Here is a 16,467-nt window from a genome sequence, read left to right on the forward strand (position 1 = left end):
GAAAACATTCACATACGTTTACGCAACTGTGTCTGCCGGGACACAATGAATGAACTTAGGTCTACAGTCATTAGGTCGACCCCACTAGGTCGACTGGCAGGAAGGTCGACCTGACTTAAGGTCGACATGGGCCAAGGTCGACATGACTTAAGGTCGAATTTGCATAAAGGTCGACATGAGGAAGGTCGACTGGTCATAATGTCGACATGGGTTTTTCACTGTTTTTTTATCCGAATGTCGACACAGTCGACATGGACACAGTTGGCAATGAGAATCGGACCCTCGCATCGCTCGCTTCGCTTGCAATGCTTCGGGCACGGTGCCTCGCTGCGCTCGGCACACTATTTTATTCTCCCACCACGCCCTAGTGGATGGTAGGGCATGAAATACCGCCTGTCGGCACATGTCGGCTCAAAAAACAGTGAAAAACCCATGTCGACCTTATGACCAGTCGACCTTCCTCATGTCGACCTTTATGCAAATTCAACCTTAAGTCATGTCGACCTTGGCCCATGTCGACCTTAAGTCAGGTCGACCTTCCTGCCAGTCGACCTAGTGGGGTCGACCTAATGACTGTAGACCTAAGTTCATTCTAATAGATGACCGCTTCCCGTCTGCCGTTGTGCCGGCTGGTTTGTCGGCCATTGGGAGCAGAGTTAGAGCATGTAAAACTCGCTGGAAAGCATTTTCTGTGCCAAGAGTTTTGCTGTTTAGTTGTGCTGGCATCACGACTGGCCACAGGCGTTACAAAACATTCACCTGTGTCTCGGGATATGCCTCCAAACAGCCACTGCTGAGGCAGGACACGTCTGACATGATTTTTTTCGCTGGACAAAGAGACTTTCGTCCACCTCCACAATTTTGCCTGGACCGCCAATCCGGCGTTGGGGCTGTGACATTAAATCCAGGGTGCAGGCCTCCCGCATAAGGTTTTTGTAACTGCGTTTTTTTTAGAAATCAAGAGGTGTCGCTGACAAAATTTAATATTTGTTAGCTCCTCCCAAGAAAATATGAAGCGTAGAAGCGTCATAAATGTCAGGTGGCATCCCTGAAACCACTGTGTGGCCCGGAGTCTAACCTTCTTGCCACAGCTTCTTATGTGGCTGCACCACATCCGCTCCTTGACATTAAGGTGGAAATTTACTAAGATGTGTATTCTACTTCACATGTGATGTTGCTATGGGCAACCAATCAGATCCTGTCTACTATCTTCTAGAGCAGCGGTGGCCAACTCGCAGCTTGCGAGCCGCATGCGGCTCTACACTGCCTCATGTGCGGCTCGGTGTCTACCTCCATGTCATGTGCGGCTCAGCGACTCCCTCCCTGTTATGTGCGTGTGGCTCTGCGGCGTCTGTGCTGCAGACATTGTGACGAGCCAAGGCTGCCGTGAGCCTGCGCATGCGCAGTCTCGCTAGGAGGCAGTGTCCCCGGCGCCATGTTAGTCACTGCACAGTGCATAGTATGCCGCTCACTTTGATCCCTCCTGCTCCTGCTCTGGCTCCTTCACCGCCTCAGCCTGTTGCCATCCTGAGCCCTTCTGGGCTATTCCAATGTAATTTGCAAGAGGTGTGTGATTGTGTGCGTGTATTGGTGGGGGGTGTTCGTGGGAGGAGTGAGTCCCAATTATTTCTACAGTCTGAGTGCGCACCCTGGTTTTATATATCACGTTTACTGTGAGGGCACCATATTAAGTCATTTGCAGTCGTCGGGGTTCCAGAGCCTTGTAATCAGGTGCACCAATATATATTGCTGTACAAAGCATCACTCTATGACTTATTTCAAACACAATGTTTATTTGGTCAACGCCATTTCGGTCCTCAGCCCGTGTGCCCTGATGACATTCTAAGCCACTACCCATTTAAAAATGGGGCTTGGCCTTCTGGGAGCTAGGCCACACCCATTTTGAATGGTTGGTTTGAACGTAACTGCCACCGTGAAACTACACAAGTACCAATTTGCCTTTGCGGGTGAACCAGAATAAGGGCCTACAGTAAGTTAGCTATGCACCAGTCCCCTGGTACCATCCCAGAGTTTATTGATTCCTGGAATATCAGATATAATAACATATAACATACAGTTTGGGAGCAATCAAGAGCCGAGAATTTAATATGTGGGAGATCCTCTGAAGATTCTTCCTTTGTAAATACCGAAATAAAAAAAATTAATTGATTAATTCCGCTTTCTCTTTTCCTTCTATTATCAGTGTACCCTGCTTATTTTGTAGTGGGCCAAAATATTCCTTCCTTAGCCGTTTCCTGTTTATGTAACTGTAGAATTTTTGTGGATTAGATTTGCTATCTGCAGCTATTTTACGTTCAGTCTCTAATTTCGCCATCTTGATTGTATTAGATTCTTTATATGCGGCAAATAATTTGAGTGTCCCATCATGTTTAAACGCTTTGAATGCCCTAATTTTTTTAGCTATTTCAAATTTGACTTTGCTGTTAAGCCACATAGGTTTCCTTTTGACATTTTTTATTTTATTTACCCTAGGAATACATTTATCAGTGCCCACCATCAGTAGTGTCCATACCTCTAAATAATTCCTTCCAGTTTATATCCTTTAAGGACCAAAGTTTGCATTTCTGAAATGTAAGGACCTAGTTGCTCCAATATGAAATATGAATATGAAAATGAAATACCGCCTGTCGGCACATGTCGGCTCAAAAAACAGTGAAAAACCCATGTCGACCTTATGACCAGTCGACCTTCCTCATGTCGACCTTTATGCAAATTCAACCTTAAGTCATGTCGACCTTGGCCCATGTCGACCTTAAGTCAGGTCGACCTTCCTGCCAGTCGACCTAGTGGGGTCGACCTAATGACTGTAGACCTAAGTTCATTCTAATAGATGACCGCTTCCCGTCTGCCGTTGTGCCGGCTGGTTTGTCGGCCATTGGGAGCAGAGTTAGAGCATGTAAAACTCGCTGGAAAGCATTTTCTGTGCCAAGAGTTTTGCTGTTTAGTTGTGCTGGCATCACGACTGGCCACAGGCGTTACAAAACATTCACCTGTGTCTCGGGATATGCCTCCAAACAGCCACTGCTGAGGCAGGACACGTCTGACATGATTTTTTTCGCTGGACAAAGAGACTTTCGTCCACCTCCACAATTTTGCCTGGACCGCCAATCCGGCGTTGGGGCTGTGACATTAAATCCAGGGTGCAGGCCTCCCGCATAAGGTTTTTGTAACTGCGTTTTTTTTAGAAATCAAGAGGTGTCGCTGACAAAATTTAATATTTGTTAGCTCCTCCCAAGAAAATATGAAGCGTAGAAGCGTCATAAATGTCAGGTGGCATCCCTGAAACCACTGTGTGGCCCGGAGTCTAACCTTCTTGCCACAGCTTCTTATGTGGCTGCACCACATCCGCTCCTTGACATTAAGGTGGAAATTTACTAAGATGTGTATTCTACTTCACATGTGATGTTGCTATGGGCAACCAATCAGATCCTGTCTACTATCTTCTAGAGCAGCGGTGGCCAACTCGCAGCTTGCGAGCCGCATGCGGCTCTACACTGCCTCATGTGCGGCTCGGTGTCTACCTCCATGTCATGTGCGGCTCAGCGACTCCCTCCCTGTTATGTGCGTGTGGCTCTGCGGCGTCTGTGCTGCAGACATTGTGACGAGCCAAGGCTGCCGTGAGCCTGCGCATGCGCAGTCTCGCTAGGAGGCAGTGTCCCCGGCGCCATGTTAGTCACTGCACAGTGCATAGTATGCCGCTCGCTTTGATCCCTCCTGCTCCTGCTCTGGCTCCTTCACCGCCTCAGCCTGTTGCCATCCTGAGCCCTTCTGGGCTATTCCAATGTAATTTGCAAGAGGTGTGTGATTGTGTGCGTGTATTGGTGGGGGGTGTTCGTGGGAGGAGTGAGTCCCAATTATTTCTACAGTCTGAGTGCGCACCCTGGTTTTATATATCACGTTTACTGTGAGGGCACCATATTAAGTCATTTGCAGTCGTCGGGGTTCCAGAGCCTTGTAATCAGGTGCACCAATATATATTGCTGTACAAAGCATCACTCTATGACTTATTTCAAACACAATGTTTATTTGGTCAACGCCATTTCGGTCCTCAGCCCGTGTGCCCTGATGACATTCTAAGCCACTACCCATTTAAAAATGGGGCTTGGCCTTCTGGGAGCTAGGCCACACCCATTTTGAATGGTTGGTTTGAACGTAACTGCCACCGTGAAACTAAACAAGTACCAATTTGCCTTTGCGGGTGAACCAGAATAAGGGCCTACAGTAAGTTAGCTATGCACCAGTCCCCTGGTACCATCCCAGAGTTTATTGATTCCTGGAATATCAGATATAATAACATATAACATACAGTTTGGGAGCAATCAAGAGCCGAGAATTTAATCTGTGGGAGATCCTCTGAAGATTCTTCCTTTGTAAATACCGAAATAAAAAAAATTAATTGATTAATTCCGCTTTCTCTTTTCCTTCTATTATCAGTGTACCCTGCTTATTTTGTAGTGGGCCAAAATATTCCTTCCTTAGCCGTTTCCTGTTTATGTAACTGTAGAATTTTTGTGGATTAGATTTGCTATCTGCAGCTATTTTACGTTCAGTCTCTAATTTCGCCATCTTGATTGTATTAGATTCTTTATATGCGGCAAATAATTTGAGTGTCCCATCATGTTTAAACGCTTTGAATGCCCTAATTTTTTTAGCTATTTCAAATTTGACTTTGCTGTTAAGCCACATAGGTTTCCTTTTGACATTTTTTATTTTATTTACCCTAGGAATACATTTATCAGTGCCCACCATCAGTAGTGTCCATACCTCTAAATAATTCCTTCCAGTTTATATCCTTTAAGGACCAAAGTTTGCATTTCTGAAATGTAAGGACCTAGTTGCTCCAATAAAATTATATTTGTTTAAATTTAAATCAAATGTGATCCATATTGTGATCACTGTTCCCCAATGTCTCCCTTATGGTTATGTTTGTAAGAATGTCCATATTGTTGCTTATTAAGAGATCCAGGATATTGGGCCTTATTCTGATCGGTGCGGCCGGATCCGAATATGCGGCCAGGACCGTGCGTGCGAAACCCCGCCTTCCATACGGATCGCCAACTCCGTCCGTACGCGGTAAGAAGCTGGCCGAACGGACCGCACGTGTATTTTTCATGGAATACGCCTCCTCCATCTCAGGGAACCTCCCCCATCATTCGATGGTCGCAGACCATCGAATGCAGGACCGAGTGGTCCACCAGCTCCCGCAACCTCAGACCACACAGACATTTTTCCGTGCAAAAGCAGGGATCTGGGCGGGCAGCTGACATCCGGCGATGTCATATGTCCGCCCCCTACAAGTGCGTCACGGCCGCATTACCATACGTACGCCCAGCGTTTGCATGGGAACGCCCATGAAACGCGGGGCGTATGCATATGGTAATGAGCCCAAATAGCCCTTCACGCCCCTCTCCACCCCCTGTTCGGAGTGTTCACATTTCATGCGGGATTTGGCCGTACGCCCCGCTCGCACATGCGCAGAGACGCCTCTGCACATGCGCAGACACAAAACATCGGCGGCACGAACGCACGCGGATATTACCGCACCAACCAGAATAAGGGCCATTGTTATTTTTGGTTGGACTTTTAATAAATTCATACAAATAGTGATTATTTAGGGCATCCAATTAAACATTTCCCTTAGTGGAACTACTTGACCCATCTTTCCCATTTATTTCTGGGTAGTTAAAATCACCTATAATAATAATGTCCCTTAAGCTTGCCACTTTTCCCACCTGTAGCAAGAGGTCTTTTTCCTCTTTTGTTGGGTGGCTTATAACATGTCCCTACTACTGTATAAGTTTTTTAGCCCCTTTAATATTACCTGTGATTTTTACCCATACCTATTCTACTGACTCCATTGTGCTCTCTATGGGCCTTATTCTAGTTCACTCTTTCTGACAAAATCCTTCTTAGATGGACAAATCCATGTGTACTGCAGGTGGGGCAGATGTTACTGGTGCAGAGAGAATTAGATTTGGGTGAGTTATTTTGTTTCTGTGCAGGGTAAATACTGGATGCTTTATTTTTACACTGCTATATAGGTCTCACTTTGAAGTAAAACCCCACCCAAATCTAATTATCTTTGCACAAGTAACATCTGCCCCACCTGCAGTGCAAATGGTTTTGTCCATCTAAGAAGGAATTTGTCAGAAAGAGTGAACTAGAATAAGGACCAATACGTCTTCCATTAAAGTATGTATGGTTTTAAGGATGGTTTAACAAATAAATATACCCCCTTCCCCTTCTACCTAATCTATTTTTTCTAAACAGACTATAACTTTCTATGTTTGTCTAGCTTTCAGATAGAGGCATTTCAGATCGTGTCTTTCCTTTGCCCTTGTTGTGTTACCTGTTACAGTTGCAGAAGGTTCCGAAACGATAACTCAGTGTCATGGACAATATTTGTATTTGGCTGTGTGTCTCTCATACACCTTTTGTATACCTTGTTCCCTTCTTCCTCCCTTCCCCTTGATTCCTCCACAATGTAGCTGTCTTTGCCCTCCATTCTACACTCATTTATTGGTTTAAGGTTTCTTATTCTACCCTCCCCCCACCCACCTAGTTTAAATTCTCCTCAAGCCTTCCCACCATTCTACCCCTGAGCACCCCTGCCCCACCCCCCCCCATCCTTCAGGTGCAATCCATCACAGCAAAAGACATGGCACCTGCCCTGTCCACAATATGACGTACCCAAGAACCCAGGACACAACAGATTGTTTGCCTCTCTGAATTACCCTCCCTGTCAGAGGGAGTATTCCTCTGGTTGCTAGAGGAACCCTTCCCTGCCAGCTCCTCACTCCCAGCCATAGTTTCTTCATCCACTTCCTCCATCATCTATTCCACTAGACCCCCTAACTGTTACCCAGCTACCGATCCTCTCTTCCTCCCTTGACTCAACCTCTGACCCCCCTGTTCCTCTAATTCTACAATATACTTCATCTTCTAAGCACACAACACCTTCTTGGATGTAACTCCACACTTAAACAATGGCACTTTAACCAATGGCAGTTAAATTCGCAAGCTCAATACATTCGCTTACCTCCTGCAGTAATATACTGCTCAGCCTTCCTTCAGCTGCACAAATGAGTGGAAGGGAGAAGGAGGGAGGTACAATTTTACCATGTAAACCTGTTAAAACCTTGGAAGGAAAGTGCCAGTCAGACCTCTTTGGTAGCTAAAAAGATTCCAGAATGCCATGTATCCATTGAAGTCATGCTTACTCCGGGACAGAAACAGGAAGTGGTGAATTTGGTGAAGCATCACCAAGATGTGTTTTCTGCCATTCTGAAAAGGCACAGAGCATAAAACATGATGTTGTGACTCCACCCGGGGTGGTCATTAAACAAAGGCCATGTTGCATACCCAAAGCAAAGTTGGCAGCGGTAAAGCCAGAGATGTTACACCTAGGGGTTATAAAGAAATCCAGAAGTGAGTGGAATAATGACTTACATAAACTAAATTAATTTCTCTTTTACCTTTCCTGGTGACACAGCTCAACCTTGGGATGTAGGAGGGTCCAAGAAGCCAGGCACCTATGCTAAAGCTTTGAGAGGCAGGCTCCTCCCTTCTGAATCCCAGCATTCCCCAGTTCGTTTTAGGTGGCCACCGTAGTGGGTGCTATGCTAAAGGGATGCTGCTGCAGCCAAGAGAAAGAGTAGCAAGGGTGTTTTTTATTTTATTTATATTTCATCTTAGTTAGTGCAGGCACAGTGTGAGGCTTCCACGGGAAGTTTCCTCACACTGACAGCGCAGCAGGGGTTGACAGAAGCGCATCCTGTCAGTTCCCTGTGTGCTGAGAGACACTGTCTGGTCTCTCAGCACAGCGCTCAAACCTCCTTAAAAGAGGTTTCCTGGACCCTGGGGGACCCCGAAGCTGGCTCCCTGCATAGGGGGGATCATGGTTGATGGGCACCCCGCGATGGCGGCCCACATTTTGGAAGGGTTTACAGTCTAAACTCTGCGGAGATCGCAGCCTGTTACAGGAGCTCAGTTCGCTGGGCGATTCCAAGTGATCCCCATTCAAGGGGAGACACAGGAAACAGAGGAAACATTCTATAGAAGCGGCTCACAGGGGGGGGGAAAGGTGCCAAAAAGCCTCAAACCCCGCTGTAGCAGGGACTTTGGTCTCTTCCTTCACTCTGCCCTGGCGCCATTTCATCCCACACTGTGCGGAGCTTAAGGAGATTCTTTACTGCTAAAAATTTTCTTCTGAGGTGACGCCACCCCCGGGGACCACAGAGGGTCATACAGCAGACAGATAAGTGCACTAATATATATTGACTTTGTACAAACGCCTGGCTTACTGCAATATGATTTCTCATGACAGAAAGGTGTAATGCTGCTGTGTTGGGGGAGGGAGCATCGGCCATGTTAATTAACTGCAAATTTTGTGGGCTTAAATTAATGTCTGAACAGATGGACCATGGGGATATATGACCTGTATGTGAGTCTGTGCCCAGTGGAGGGCAAGCCCAGAGGGATGAGCAACCAGAGCCTGCGTGGGCAGCTGCTCTGGGAAAGTCTGTGTCTGCTTTAGTGCAAGCTTTAAACAGGCAGAGAGATGATTTGGTGAGATCTCCCAGACCATTTTCATTCTTTCAACATTCTGTTGGCTCCATTCCCCCCCTCACAGGGGGACCCTGCATTTTTACAAGTAATGCAGTACACTGCTCATGGTGAACACAAGTTTAATGCCTTCATGGAGCAGTTTACTAAGGAGTCTGAGGTTTCTCCCAGACATCCTTTATCCACCCCTCCTATCCCAAATATAGATTCTGAGGAGGATGATGCGTGTGTGGCAGACATGTCATGGGATCCGAGGGAAGAGATGGAAGCATCTGTCCTTGGTATTGAAGATTTAATTTTGGCTGTAAAACAGGCATCACATTTGTCTGAAGTGGATAAGGCTCCACCGCAGGGAGTGTTTAAAAGACAGCGCAGAGATGTAGTCACTTTCCCTTCAGATGAAGGCATGCAGGAATTACTGGGAGGGGCGTGGAAAACACCCGATAAGAGACTCCTTATGCCTAAGAGGTTTTTGAGCCTGTACCCCATGCCTGAAGAGTATGTAAAGTTGTGGGAGAAGGTCCCACTGGCAGATGCCCCGGTCAATAGGCTATCTAAAGCAACGGCTATGCCTGTGCAAGGGGGTGCTGCTTTTAAGGACCCTGCTGATAAAAAGTTAGAGGGTTGTTTGAAAGCCGTATTTGAAGGTGTTGGTTTTACACTTAGAATACACATGTGAGGCTGGTGAAGAGGGAATCAAAATGGCTTCAAAGGTGTTGGCCATTTCAGTGACTGCAAGGAGAGCCTTGTGGCTTAAAGCATGGGATGCCGACAATGAATCCAAGAAGTCTCTGGAAGCATTGGCTTTTAATGGGGAGTTGCTTTTCGGTTTTATTGGAATCCCTCAATAAACAAGCAACAGGGGGAAAGAGTATGTTTCTTCCTATTCCAGCAGCCAAACAGGGTTCCTCCAGGTTTGCTGTTTTTCGTTCATCCTTTCGGCCCTCCTTTAGAGGGGGTGCACCCTCCAGAGGACAGTCCAGCAAAGGAAGATTTGTTGCTGGAAAAGGAAAAGCTTCCAAATCCCATTTTGGTGCCTTTGCAAAAAAGCAGGCGTCCAAGAGTGAGAAGAAGCCCACCGCATGACGGGCCGGAGGCTCCCCAATCTGGAAACAGAGTGCGGGGTCGCCTCTTGCAGTACCGTGATGCTTGGTCCTTATCCGACCAGGATCCTTGGGTTCTCAATATGGATTCCCAGGGTTACAGAATAAACCTGAACGGCTTTCCTCCAAAGAGGTTTCTACCTACATCTTTACCCAGGGTGGCACACCTAAGAAAGGCCCTTTTGGGGGCAGCGAGGTCTCTCCTGGAAAAGGGCGTGGTGGTTCCGGTACCGAGGGAGGAAAGGAAGAAGGAGTTTTACTCCATTCTTTTCTTAGTGCCCAAACCGGACAACTCATTCAGACCAATTCTGAACTTGAAGTCTCTGAACCTCCACTTGTGGGTGGATCATTTCAGAATGGAATCCTTGAGAACAGTTCTACTGAGCCTGGAGCCGGGGGAATTCCTAGCGTCCATGGATATTCAAGACGCATATTTGCACGTACCTATATGTGTAGAATATCAGTCTTTACTGCGTTTCACAATAGGCGACTTGCATCTGCAAATGCGGGCTCTTCCCTAAAGCTACAAGGGTATTTACGAAAAAGATGACAGTCATGGCTGTAGCTCTCAGACTCCGGGGAATTGTAATCATCCCATATTTGGATGACCTTTTGTTCAAAGCAGAATCAGCAGAGAAACTGCAGCAAAAACTGTCAGAGGTTATTAATTTTCTGCAGAGCCACGGGTGGATTTTAAGTCTACAAAAGTCCCAGCTTTGTCCCACTCAGAGACTTCAGTTTTTGGGAGTCATACTGGATACACATCTTCATCGTGTATTCCTCCCGGAATTAAAGGCCAGGGAAATTTGTCAACTAGTCTGGATCATTCTGCAGTCACCCGGCCCATCAGTATGGCATTGCCTGAAACTACTGGGCAAGATGGTGGCAACTTTCGAGACTTTATGGCCGTTTCAATGGAATATTTTGGCGTGTTGGTCAGGGAATCCCAAGACCATGAAAACGGAGATTATCTTGACACCAGAAACGCAGACTGCCTTACTCTGGTGGACGGATGTGGAGTCTCTCCAATTGGGTCGTGGAATTGGCTGGTGGTCACCACCAACACCAGTCTCAGAGGCTGGGGAGCAGTGGCCCTGGAATTGAGATTGCAGGGCCTATGGTCCAGAGAAGAATCGTCCTTGCCAATCAATGTATTGGAACTGCAGGCAGTCTGGAAAATGCTGTTGCAGGCAGAAGAGATTCTGAGGGGATCTTCCTGTCACAACATTCAGTTATTGTATTGTTTCTTACCTGGTTTGTGGCTTCTCCTGTCTGTTCAGCCTGCTCCATGCTGCAAGGAAAGTCTGTGTGGCCTGAGCTTTGCTAATTACAGCACCTGGAGGAGTCCTTGCTGCTGACAGCTCTGTATAGTTGAACTGTGCTGTGAGATCTGAGCTCAGCTAATTAGTTACACCTGGGTAACTCTCCTGCAGGAGAGTTCAGTGTAAACTGAGCATGCTTAGCCCACTGATTAGTTCACCTGTGGGTTCCCTGTGCTTCCTATAAAGGGCAGCCTCTGGGAGACAGAAGCTGCCAGAGTATAGGTTCACACCAGCTCCAGCGTTCCAGTGCCTTGTACTATTCCAGACTTCTGATTATTGTATTTGACCCCGGCTTGTTTCCTGACTATTCTCCTGCCTGATCCTTTGGTACCGTGTCCAGTGATTCCTGTGTATGACCTTGGCTTGTTCTGTGACCATCCTCCTGCCTGCTCCCTGTGTACCGCATCCTGTGCCTTCCAGTGTATGACCCGGCCTGTCCTTGGATACTCCTTTGCCTTTCCCTTGTGTTCCTACTTGCCCGCACTGATACCAACTCGGCTAGACAACCACGCTTCCATATTTCACAAGCTACCGCCACTCATACGGGGAACCTGACCAGGGGGCCGCGACCGACGTGTCGGGTGCCGCAGAAGCCCATATCCCGCTTGGAGGGGTCACTGGCAGAAAACCCTCGGCACGGTTAGACTCCGCGCCCCTGTGTCAGGTCTAGCCAATCCCCGAGTGGTAGTGCACCCCAAGTTTGTGACAGAATACTCTGGCCCAACTGGAATATGGATGCTGTTAGTGGTTTGTCTCAGAAAGAACTCCTGGAACACCTGCTGGTCCGGGTTGACAAGCAAGGACAGCACCAAGCTCTGATTATGCAAAGCTTGCAAACTCTGCAGCAGCAATTGGACCTCGTTCCACCCTCTCCAACACCCGTGATTTCTGATCCGGAGTTCATTAGGGTGCCTCGCCTGCTAATACAGCAGTTACAGGAGCTGCTGTCTAACGTCCTCACCCTTGTCACCAAACTGCTCGGCGAGTCTACTGTGGGCTTGGTGCCTGCAAGACCCTCAGATTCCACTCCGGGTACCCCATTGGCAAATACATCTGTGCCCTTAAAGGACAAGTACGTGAGTCGGCCTCGTCCCCAGTTGTCAGGTGAGGAACGCCAGCGACGCAGGTCCTTAAATTTATGTTTTTATTGTGGAGACCAGGACCATTTGATTGGGGATTGCTCCCTCCGAGAGGCCAGGAATAAGGTTGTTGCTTCTGTGCCCGCTCAGGAAGAGTTTCAAGGCTATCACTGGGGTCCAAGAACTAAAATCTTTTTACATAAAAGCAGTACATTTTTGGTCAAGCCACAAGAAGCGAACCCGAGTGTCAAGTTCCGAGAGGGGAGTCCGAGTATCAAACCCAAAGATGGGGTTCTGTTAGTCCAGCCCAAGGAGGGGCTTCCGAGTATTGTGCTCCAGGAGGAGCTTCCTAGTGTCTTGCCCAAGGAAGGGCTTCCTAGTGTCTTGCCCGAAGAGGGGCATAAAAGTGTTTCACCCCAAGTGGACTCTCACAGTGTCGAGTTCCGAGAGGGGTCTCAGAATGGCGAGCCCCAAGAAGGGGTACAGAGTCTTTTTCCTCAGAAGGGGTCTCGGAGGGTAATTTCCCAAGAGGGTTCTCAAATTCTCAAGCTGCAGAACGGGGTTCAGAGTGTCGTGCACCAGGAGGGGTCTCAGACTGTCAGACTCCAAGCAGGGTCTCAGAGTACCACACCCCAAACAGGGTCTCTGAGCATTGCGCCCCAGGAGGGTTTCCCGAGCACTGCACCCCAAGAGGGGTCTCTGAAAGTGGTACCCCAAAAAGGGCCTCTGAGTACACTACCCCAAGAGGAATCTCCGAGAGTTGCACCCCAAAAGGATCCTCTGGTAGCCACACCCCAGGAAGGGTCTCTGAGTGTGGCTTCCCAGGTTGGGCCACTGAGCACTTTGCCTGAAGAAGGGGCTTCCGTCACCCCAGGTGGGGGTTCCGAGTCAATCGCCCCAGAAGGGGGTTCCGAGTCAATCGCCCCAGAAGGGGGTTCCGAGTCAATCGCCCCAGAAGGGGGTTCCGAGTCAATCGCCCCAGAAGGGGGCTCCGAGTCAATCGCCCCAGAAGGGGGTTCCGAGTCCGTCACCCCAGGTGGGGGTTCCGAGTCCGTCACCCCAGGTAGGGGTTCCGAGTCATTTACCCCAGGTGGGGGTTCCGAGTCATTTACCCCAGGTGGGGGTTCCGAGTCACTCACCCCAGGTGGGGGTTCCAGGTCTGTCACTCCTGGTGGAGATCCATCTGCCCTTGCCTCCGGGCATGAGGACCCATCTGCCCTTGCCTCCGGGCATGAGGACCCATCTGCCCTTGCCTCCGGGCATGAGGACCCATCTGCCCTTGCCTCCGGGCATGAGGACCCATCTGCCCTTGCCTCCGGGCATGAGGACCCATCTGCCCTTGCCTCCGGGCATGAGGACTTGTGTGTCGTGGCCTCCGGGCCAGTCCCCGTGGCCTCCGGGCCTGCCTCTGTGGTCTCCAGGTCCACTTCCACGGCCTCCGGGCCTGTCTCCACAGCCTCCGGGCCAGTCTCCGCGGCCTCCGGGCCAGTCTCCGCGGCCTCCGGGCCAGTCTCCGCGGCCTCCGGGCCAGTCTCCGTGGCCTCCGGGCCTACCTCCGTGGTCTCCGGGCCGGCCTCCGTGGTCTCCGGGTCCGCTTCCTTGTCCTGCGGGCCTTCCTCCGTGGCCTTCGGGCCTGTCTCCATTGCCTCCATGGTCTCCAGGTGTGCATCCGTTGCCTCCGGGCCTGTCTCCATTACCTCTGCGGTCTCCAGGTCTGCTTCCATGACCCCTGGGCCTAAACATGTCAGCCAAGAAAAAATTTCTAGAGTACCGATGCCTACTGTACTGGACATCCATAAGGCTTCAGCAGTGCCTCAAGTTCAAGAGACATCCATTGTGTCTAAGGTCCCACCAGGGTTGGCTAGTACACAAAAGCCAGCTGAAGAGTCTTCTGAAGATATTTGTTTTGATGGGAACCTTGCCCATTACCAGGCTTTAGCGGATCACTACTTAGATGCCATGAATCATGATCCATCTTCCAGTGTCAATATGGCAAATATTGTAAGATTTATGATCTTATCCTTCCGGGGAGAAGCACTAAAATGGGTCAATCCACTTGTTGAAGCCAATGATCCTCGACTGCAAGATCTAATATCATTCTCCAGGGCTGTGATCGAGGAATTTGAATCTAAGACTCCTTCATCCTCCCTGGCTAAAAGTCTGCCTATGCCTCTTCAAAACCATGGGTCATCTAGACGGCATACCGACAGTACTAGAGCTTCTGCAAAAATTTTTTTGCCAAGATCTGAATCGAAGAACTCAATAGTTAGGGGCATCCGTGTCGGCTCTTTAGCACTTCATGGTCTCAAAGAATCATCCGTTAAAAAATCTTTGATTTGCACCCCAGAACTAGATTCCAACTCAGATTATGATTCTGAACACGATGCTGCTCCTTTTTTGGGTGGTCTAGTGTTGGCCAGAGCCCACTTTGAAGAGCCAGAGGCGTCACCAGCCTTGAAGGGATCTAAGTGTTCTTCTAAGAAAAAGAAGAAGCACCACAGGCGACCTTGAAAGTATCCATGTGGGGTGTTCGGAGCCCACCCCTAGAGGGGAGGGTAATGTCACAACATTCAGTTATTGTATTGTTTCTTACCTGGTTTGTGGCTTCTCCTGTCTGTTCAGCCTGCTCCATGCTGCAAGGAAAGTCTGTGTGGCCTGAGCTTTGCTAATTACAGCACCTGGAGGAGTCCTTGCTGCTGACAGCTCTGTATAGTTGAACTGTGCTGTGAGATCTGAGCTCAGCTAATTAGTTACACCTGGGTAACTCTCCTGCAGGAGAGTTCAGTGTAAACTGAGCATGCTTAGCCCACTGATTAGTTCACCTGTGGGTTCCCTGTGCTTCCTATAAAGGGCAGCCTCTGGGAGACAGAAGCTGCCAGAGTATAGGTTCACACCAGCTCCAGCGTTCCAGTGCCTTGTACTATTCCAGACTTCTGATTATTGTATTTGACCCCGGCTTGTTTCCTGACTATTCTCCTGCCTGATCCTTTGGTACCGTGTCCAGTGATTCCTGTGTATGACCTTGGCTTGTTCTGTGACCATCCTCCTGCCTGCTCCCTGTGTACCGCATCCTGTGCCTTCCAGTGTATGACCCGGCCTGTCCTTGGATACTCCTTTGCCTTTCCCTTGTGTTCCTACTTGCCCGCACTGATACCAACTCGGCTAGACAACCACGCTTCCATATTTCACAAGCTACCGCCACTCATACGGGGAACCTGACCAGGGGGCCGCGACCGACGTGTCGGGTGCCGCAGAAGCCCATATCCCGCTTGGAGGGGTCACTGGCAGAAAACCCTCGGCACGGTTAGACTCCGCGCCCCTGTGTCAGGTCTAGCCAATCCCCGAGTGGTAGTGCACCCCAAGTTTGTGACACTTCCATTCGGATCCAATCAGACAATGCCACAGCTGTGGCGTATCTGAATCACCAACGGGGCACTCGCACCAAGATGGCGATGAAGGAAGTGTCTCGGATCTTCGAGTGGGCAGACGCCAATGTTCCGGCCTTATCTGCTGTTTTCATTCCGGGAATTCGGAATGTGGAAGCGGATTTCCTAAGCAGAGAGGAGCTTCTGGAAGGAGAATGGGCATTACATCCACAAGTGTTTCAGGAAATTGTAGCTCTTTGGGGACTTCCAGAAGTGGACTTGATGGCGTTCAGGCACAATTGTAAAGTAAAGTTCTGTGCGAGGACCAGGGATCTGTTGGCTTGGGCGAGGGGACGCGTAATACTTGTGAAGTTATGCGTGTCCGCTCGCCACGCTTCGGGCTCGGTGGCTTGCTGCGCTCGCCACACTATATAAAATCAACTCCGCGCCGACGTGGATAGTGGGGGTATGAAAAGGTCGGAGGACGCGTACCGCCGCCCCTCGCGTGCTCGCTGCGCTCGCCACGCTTTGGGTTGGCGTTGATAGTGGGGTGGGGTTAACAATGGGGGGGGGGGGGGCATAAAAATCGGGTCTGGCTGGGCATTTAACATTAAAATCGCGTAGCATCGCATGCCTTTATAAGGGCATGCGACGCGATATTAAAATTGTACACTCTGCCCGGGAAAAGCCTCAAATCTGTCTCATCGTATGACATTGCATACCTTAATTAGTGGTATGCGAAGCGATGCGATGGGCGCCGAGATAATACACAAGTACCAGAGAGAGAGAGGACGCAAGGAGTATGCGTCATCCTGATAGCCCCGGATTGGCCAAGGAGGTCTTGGTATTCCAACATTCTGAGGTTATCGATAGCGTCGTGGCATCTTCCTCTTCTCAGGCAGGGGCTGCTAAGGCAAAAACATCCTTCTGTACCCCAGAGGGCTTATTCCAGTACAAAGTGCTGCCATTTGGTTTACATGCACCCCAGCAACCTACCAGAGAGCTATGAATA

This window comes from Crinia signifera, chromosome 3 (genome assembly GCF_055691185.1).
Source record: "Crinia signifera chromosome 3, ASM5569118v1, whole genome shotgun sequence".
Classification (NCBI taxonomy): domain Eukaryota; kingdom Metazoa; phylum Chordata; class Amphibia; order Anura; family Myobatrachidae; genus Crinia; species Crinia signifera.